Below are 8144 nucleotides of genomic sequence, written 5' to 3'. Positions count from 1 at the left end.
CTCCTGGCCATGTGCCCAAAGAATGTGAGACAGAGCTTCAAAGTCCTCGCCTCCAAGAAGAGACTTGGTTTCCACCCCTGACTTTCTAGGAGTGTTTCTCCCCTTTCTTAAGGAGTCATGTTTGGTGAAAGATAGATTATGCAGAAGAGTTAAAGAGAAAAGGAAGAGGGAGAAACAGTCCTGGAAAGTCAGGGGTGGACCCAAACTTTTGAGTCTCCTGCCCAGAGAAGAGAGAGTAGCCTCAGCTGGGCCTTGCTTTTTGTCAGCTCTCAGCCTCCTGAGACAGGTCATAGGCTTGCATGCTGCAGACCTGTGGGATTGGTTGGGGTTCGTATCTCCTAAATTCCTAAGGACAGTGCTTTTTCACTTTGGTGAATCTGTTTTTTATTTCCCTTCCTATTTCTTGAGAAACATTGCTCTTAATCCTCTCCTGTGGAGGTGAGAGGCAGAGAGAGACAGGGACCAACCAGGTAGTGATTGTATTCCTTGACCTCCACTGATGCTGTGTACACTGGAATTGGCTTTCCTGGGGCCATGGCTCCTAGTGTGCATTCCAAGTGCACATCGCTCACATTCAACCATATCATGGCTACTGCAGGCATGATTGGGTTCTCTGAGCCCTCACATAATCACCAGTATTTTGTAGATGCACAAAGTTACCACTCTTCCCATTTACTGGTTCATAAATCAGGATTTCTTGAGGCTCACCTCTCCCATTAATTGTTTAGGCATCCAGGATTTGGATCTAGGGGAATCCAATCACTACTCACCCACATTCTTTTTATAAAGGCTGTTATGTTGTTGTTGTTGTGTGCTGTTGAGTCACTTGTGACTCATAGTGAACCTACGTACAATAGCTCTGAACCCTGCTCTACTGTGCCAACATTATTGTCGCTGACACACCCACCCCCCTTACTCCAGTCACTGAATCAATCCATCTCATCAAGGGTCTTCCTCTCCTGCGCTGTCCCTCCAACCTCCCAAGCGTGATGTCTCTCTCCAAGGACTGGTCCCACATTGTAACATGCCCATGTATGTCAGACGAAGCTTCAGAATCCTTACTTCTAAGGAGCAACCTGGTTTCACCCTCTTTAGTACTAATTTATTTGTCCTAGCAGTTCTTGGATATTCAACACTCTTCTCCAGCACCACAGCTCAAAGGCATCAATTCTCCTTCCATCATCGCTAGTCATTGTTCAGCTCTCTGATGCATAGCAAGTAATTGCAAAGACTGTGGACTGGATTAGATGCACCTTTGTCTACAGACTGACATCATTGCTCTTCAGTACTCTAGAGATGTCCCTGACAGCAGACTTTCCCAATGCAATTAATTTTTTTTTGTTTGTTTCCTGGCTGCTGGTACAGGATTGTGGAGCCAAGCAAACAAGCTGTTAACAATCTCAGTCTCTTCACTGTCCATCATAATGCTGCCAATCAGGACAATGGTGAGAATCTTTGCTTTCTTATTAATGTTCAGTTTCAATCTATACTGAAGGCTGCTTTCCTTGACCTTCTATAACAAGTGCTTCAGATCCTCCTCAGTGTAATCAAGCAAGGTTGTATCATCTGTCTAACAAAGGTTGTTGATGAGTCTTCCTCCAATTCTGTTGCCATATTCCTCCTCATAGACCCAAGTCTCAAATGATCTGTTCTGCATATAGATTAGAAAGGTATGGAGATATCCTTGGCATATATCCTTTCTGATTTTGAACCAAGCAGTGTTTCCTTGCTCTGTTCTGACAACTGCTCCCTGGTTCAAGTACAGGTTTCACATAAGGACAGTCAAGTGTTCTGGGATTCACATACTGTTCAGGGTCAGCCACAGTTTGTTGTGATCCACACAGCCGAACACCTTTGCATACTCAAACACAGATACACATTCCTCTGTTACTGTCTGGTTTTAGCCAAGATTCTTTGGCGATGAAGGAAGAAATTCAAGCTCCTCTGAAGGAATTGGCAAAAACCAAGTCCCCAGGAATTGACATAATACCAATTGACATATTTTAACAAACAGACACAGACTCTGATGTGCTCACAATGTTGTGCCAAGAAATCTGGAAAACAACCACCTGGCTAACTAACTGGTAGAGATCCATATGTTTCCCATTCCAAAAAACTGGTGACACAACAGAGTGTGGAAATTATTGAATAAGATCATTAATATATGTAAACAAGATTCAGCTGGAAATTATAAAAAAAACGACTGGACAACAGATAATTTCCAGACATGTAGGCTTGGTTTAGAAGAAGCCTTGGTACTAGGGATACTATAGCTTATGTTAGATGGATCTTGGCTGAAAGTTAAGCGTACAAACGGCTGTTATAGTCTGTTTCACAATTACTCTGATGGCTTAAAGTAGGAAGGAAAGCTCCAACTTCTACTTGGATACCCCAGTGTCCAAGTTCTATATTATACCTTTTTATGCAGGATTTCTAAAAAAAAGTTAAGTCTTTTAGTTCAGTCACGTTTGGCACTTTTTTATCTGAAGGGGCTAGGAAAGTCTTTTGCCCGTAGTTTAACTGTGCCTGCTGCACCTGCTCTAAGTTTATGGCATGCTTTTAAAACAACTTGCTTCTGTATGAGTTCTAAGAATAGAAAGTGATAAAGGAGTATTCTGTAAACTTTTGTTATAAGACTATTGTCTGAGATGGAAATACCAAATGTTTGCTCCCAGTCAGTAGGTTTTCTTTTCACCTTATTGGAAAAAGTTTCTGATGTGCATAGAGATTTAATCTTTAGAAGGTCCCATGCATCAATTTTATCCTCTTTAGATTGTGCGTTTCTGGTGTATTTGGCAGACTCTTTATACCTTGGACTAATGCTTCTAAGCTTGATCCTAGTTTGTCTCTTAAGAACGTTATGGCTTTGGGCTTTACTCCCAGGTCTCTGATCCACCTTGAGTTGATTTTTGTGTATGGTGTGAGATGTGGATATTGTTTCAGCTTTCTGCAGGGGGAGGCCCAGTTTTGCTAGTTCCATTTGTTGAAGAGGTTATTATCTCCACATTTGATAGCTTTTATTTCCTTGTTGAATATCAGTTGACCATAGATAGCTGGGTCTATTTCTGGGTTCTCAATTCTATTCCATTGGTCAATGATAACCCACTTACAAAATAGGCAAAAGACACAGAAATAATTTTCACAGAGGAAGATATTCGAATGGCAAACAGACACATGAAGAAATGCTCCAAATCACTGGCAATAAGAGATATGCAAATCAAAACTACAATGAGCTATCATCTCACTCCAGTAACAGTGGCAAAGTTTAACAGGGTAGCAAATAATAGATGTTGGAGAGGATGTGGTGAGTAAAGAACTCTTATACACTGTTGGTGGGATTGTAAAATGGTGCAACCATTCTGGAAGGCAGTTTGGCACTTCCTCAAATAGCTGAGCATAGAAATTCCATATGACCCAGCTATTCCACTACTTGGAATATACCCTGAGAACATGAGAACTGAGGCACAAACTGAGACACATCAACATTCATAGCAGCATTATTCACCATCGCAAGTACATGGAAACAGCCCAAATGTCCAACCACAATTCTTTCAGCCAAGATCCATCTAACATAAGCTATAGTATCCCTAGTACCAAGGCTTCTTCTAAACCAAGCCTACATGTCTGGATTGAGAAATTATGGTACATTCACACAATGGAATACTATGCAGCACACAGGAGAAATAACTTTGTAAATTATTACCTAACTTGAGAGGGACTGGACTCGGTAACATAAGGATAAATATTGTATAAAGCAGTTATTGAAGAATGAGTATAAGGATCCAGGAGGGGTGGGAGAGGCTGGAAGCAGAGGGGTGTGGATGTGCAGGGGAAGGGGAAGATTAATCATTGGGTTGTACTATTTGATGGGTGGAGGGTAAGGTAAATTGAAAGATATTGTTCAAATTGTATTTGAATTTTGTAAATAAACTAGTAGAAAAAGAAAACAATATATATTAAAAAAAGAAATTGATAAAGGTCTGCCATGCATGATTTCATATGATGACAATCTGGGCATTTATTGAGGAACCACTCTAACATACAATAGGGCAATCAACAGTAGGCCAATCTAATTGGACTGAGTTTGTTGCACAACTTAGCTACAATCCTGCTTATTGTTTGATTCAGACTCTATGCTTTGCTAGAAGATTGTGAATGCCATGCAGAGTGTAAAATGTAATTTCTAAAGCGTCCAATGTAATCTTTATTACCTGGGAGACCACCCAGACAATGTATCAACCCAAACCAGCAAGTGTCTAAATTTCTTGCATGGAAGCATCATTGTAAAAATCTATCTGCCTGTCTTCTCCAGGTAAAATCACCCTTTGTTGTCCAGGTTGCAGAAGGGGAGGATGCTTCATTCTCCCTTGTCAGGTGTTTGCCTGACAAGCTGGGGTGATTCTGGAGACTAATGATTTTAATTCCTTAATGAAAGCTACCTTATTGGCCAAAATATTGCCTGGGTTTAATACAGTGTGGAAGGTTGTAGTAAACTAGTTAACTCCCAAGCCAAACTAGAAGGATTATAAATTCTCTCTTATTTATTCCACCAGTTAAGATCATCTTTCACTAATCCTCTTTCTCCAGCTTACATTTCTTCTAGTGAACAGGAAGGCTTCTTTCTCTTCTGGTCCTATTGATATTGAGTGGAGCATTAATACTAAAACGGCTGGAGTCTTTTGGCCACTCACAGCTTCCTTAACAATATTCTTCAGCATTTTTATTTCCTTCATCTACAAACCCTTTTTTCTGGTGCCCTCTATAGTGGATTAACTTCTAGTTTCAGTCCATCTAAAAGCAAATAAAGGCTGAGCGTCAGAATAGAGTAGTACAGAATGCATCCTGCAAGTCTAATACGGAGAAATAATTGGACTTTAGGGGTACTTGTGTTATTAGAGTGTAGGGACTGGGCACAACAGGATGTAGAGGAAGTATATTGTCACTGATAGCTCTTAAGTCTTGAACCAATCTTATTTATCATTTGGCTTCTGGATTACCAAGATGGGAATGTTATAAAGGGAATATTTCTCAAAAATCATTCCTCCTTCCTTCAGTTGCTTAACAAAGCATGCTAGTCCTTGTATCCCTTCAGGAAATAAAACACACACACACACACACACACAGCAACAATACTGGCTTTTAAAAAAAATGTATTCTTAATTTCAATGAAAGTTTACAGAGACTTTGGATTTCCATTCATTCATTGTTACACATTTCTCCCCCCCCAATCCTCCCCCCTAGTTCACTACCCTCTTGGAAAAGGAAAAGAAAAATTCTTTCATCGTTTTACAATCTCTCCCCCACAAGGTCTACTCCACTATTCAGCCTTCACTTTGGACTCCTGTCCTGACAAAAATACCTAATGACATCCCTTTTAAACAGTTTTCTCCCTCATCTGTTTCATTGCAGTATACATTATTGAACCCATATTTCTCAGTCTCCCCCCAACCCCAATGTCAGTCCTGTTTTACAACAGTGGAAGCATGCAGTATTTGTCCTTTTGTGACTGAGATACTTCACTCAGCATAATGTCCTCCAGGGTCACCCATTTTGAATAATATTGCATGGGTTCCTTGTTTTTCAATGCAGTGTAGTATTCCATTGTGTGAATATACCACAGCTTCTCTATCCATTCATTTGTTGATGGGCACGTAGGTTGTTTCCAACTCCTTGCTAAGGAACAAAGCTGTGATAAACATGGGTGTGCATATATCTGCTTGGATGTCAGTTATGGTCTCTTTGGGGTATATTCCCAGCAGTGGAACTGCTGCGTCAAATGGTATCTCTGTTTGCAACTTTTTGAGAAAGTGCCATACCGCCCTCCACAGTGGTTGCATCATAACACTAGCTTTTAAAAGGAAATCCTGCACTTGGTTTTAATGCTATTTTTACAGGTGAAACTCTTCTAGCCATTAAAGGCCAGCCATCAGCCCAAATACCTGGATCTATATCCTTTAACTCAAGGAGCATATAGAGGCTTGCATGCATTGAGTCAATACTTCTTCTTCTTCTTTTTTTTTTAAGAATTCAGAACATTTTTAATGGGTACCAATATATTTTTTTTTTTACATCCCCAGTAACAATCTCAATTTACAAAGTAAAGTTTTAGACTATAAATTCTAAATCTTATTGCCAGCTCTTATACAAAAAGTCCACAGTAGGTATGCCAGGAGGCCAAATCTGCAGCAAGGAATTAATTCCCTATTGTTTTCTTAGAGGGAAAAAAACAACAACCTTGAGACAAAGCAAAAAAGCTGATAATGACAGCTTTTGATTAAAAACACCTCAAAACAAAACACCCACAACTTTAGTTGTATATATATATATTAGTTAATATCTATATAATATATATACTTACTTAATATCTATATATCTATATCTATATATATCTATATAACGGCTTCTCTTATTGGAATGTATTTGCACAATGAAGTATTAAGTAAAAAAACCTAGATGATGATTTTAAAGAGAAAACGTGACCCTTATCCTGCATAATTCTTAAACTGTCATGGCGTAACATAAATGGGACAGAGCTGAAACACAATCAAGTTTAATCTTTCAAGTAGTACTACAACTCTGGTGCTGCATGAGGAATGATGTCATCGGCTGTGGAGCATAAGTAGTTATCTAAAGTGGGCTGAACTTAAACATAACAACACTGAATGCCTAGCATCCACGGCTATGTAAAGGCATTTGGTGTCAATATCTTAAAAGATTAATATCCTTATGAGAATATCATAGATTTGGAGAATTATTTTCATGAATAGCTTTAAATATCTGTGGCTTCAACTGTCTGCCCTATTGCTGAGGTAAGTGGCCAACAGTCATCAAAATATAACAATCTTTTGAAAATTCCCTAAGAAAATCCGTGCATACTCAGTTGGTTTCTTAAACCTGTCTGGTTGCTCTTGATGATGCGATTTGTTTGGTTTCGTGTTATTTTGCTGACACTTTTTAGAAAGCGGCTGCCTGAGCAGGTGTGCAAGATTGCCTTCAAGGCTCTGGCTGAGTAGCACCGCATGTACTCCGTCATCCACGGGTTATCTGAGGGAGAAGGCTTTATTCTTCTATTTCTCTCCACATCCACAGAGTGGGTGCGTTGCAGCGGAGCAACCAGTTTCCTCTTTTCCACCTGTCTTATGTTCTTGGCTGGTAATGCCGATCCATACATGAATCTCATGCATGGGGGCAGATGCACACACGTTGTGAGTTTTCTGACTTCCGGTGTCTGTCTGTCTTTCGCCCCAGCCATACAGAGTAAACGGGTGCTTGTTTTCTCTTATTTTACTTGATGATCCTTGAGGACTTTTGGACACTCTCCTATTTCCTCTGGCAAACAGGCACTTGGTTTCTGTCGAGGTCCTGCTCTGCTGGAGAGTTTCTCATTTTCCTTAGTTTTGGTTTGTTGTTCTGGTGTTTCTTCTACTTCTTCCACTGGCAGTTCTCAGGACCCTCGGCGTCCGATTCCTCCGGTACTTCTGGCACCAGACGCTCAGGGCTGGCCGGAGCGGACGGCGGGGGCGAGGCGCCCGGGGCCTCAGGGCAGGGCGATCCCCTGTCGCCTGACGAGGACGTGTCCTCCAAGGAGCTAGCATGGCCGCAGTCGTCCCAAAACCGGAGGTCGTGCGCCTGCTCGAGCAGCCGGCGACTCTGGTGGTAGTGCAGCATCTCGCGGTAGCAGGACGAGTACGTGTCCCAGCGCCGGTCCTTGTACCGCTTCATGTACTCGCTCTTCCCCTTGCTCCCCGGGGACATGGCCCGGCTCAGGCCGCTGCGCCTGCTCCGGGAATCCGAGCGCGCTCCCCTAGCCCAGGGGAGACCTCCAGCCGCTGCAGCCCCACCGAAGGGATCCCGACAGGAAACAGCACTAGCCCGGGCCCAGCGCGCTCCTGCCCCAATTGCTCAAACCAGGGCCCTGCACTGGGGGTGAGTTGGGGGCGGGCCTGAGCGCGCGGGGGCGGGGCGAGTCACTACTTCTTAATGCCATCTGAAGCGTTGGGGTGGAAAGGACTTGAAGTTTTCTTCTTGGTAACAGATCCTTTCCCAATTAAGGGACAAGGGTGTAGATATTCCTGGAAATAGATAAGAAAATAATACTCCATTCCATATACAGATTAATGTAGGAGTTTGCTGTCTCTTTACAG

The 8144-nt window shown here is 41.9% G+C and overlaps 1 pseudogene; it reads right to left on the bottom strand.

The window, feature by feature from the left end:
* Window positions 1-6856: 6856 nt before the first annotated feature.
* Window positions 6857-7755, bottom strand: LOC102851972 (annotated as a pseudogene).
* Between the last annotated feature and the right edge of the window lie 389 nt (window positions 7756-8144).

Source organism: Elephantulus edwardii, unplaced genomic scaffold (assembly GCF_000299155.1).
Source record: "Elephantulus edwardii isolate Elephantulus edwardi_28Jun2011 unplaced genomic scaffold, EleEdw1.0 scaffold00606, whole genome shotgun sequence".
NCBI classification, from domain to species: domain Eukaryota; kingdom Metazoa; phylum Chordata; class Mammalia; order Macroscelidea; family Macroscelididae; genus Elephantulus; species Elephantulus edwardii.
The sequence above is the reverse complement of the archived record's forward strand: the minus strand, read 5'-3'. Positions and strand labels throughout refer to the sequence as shown.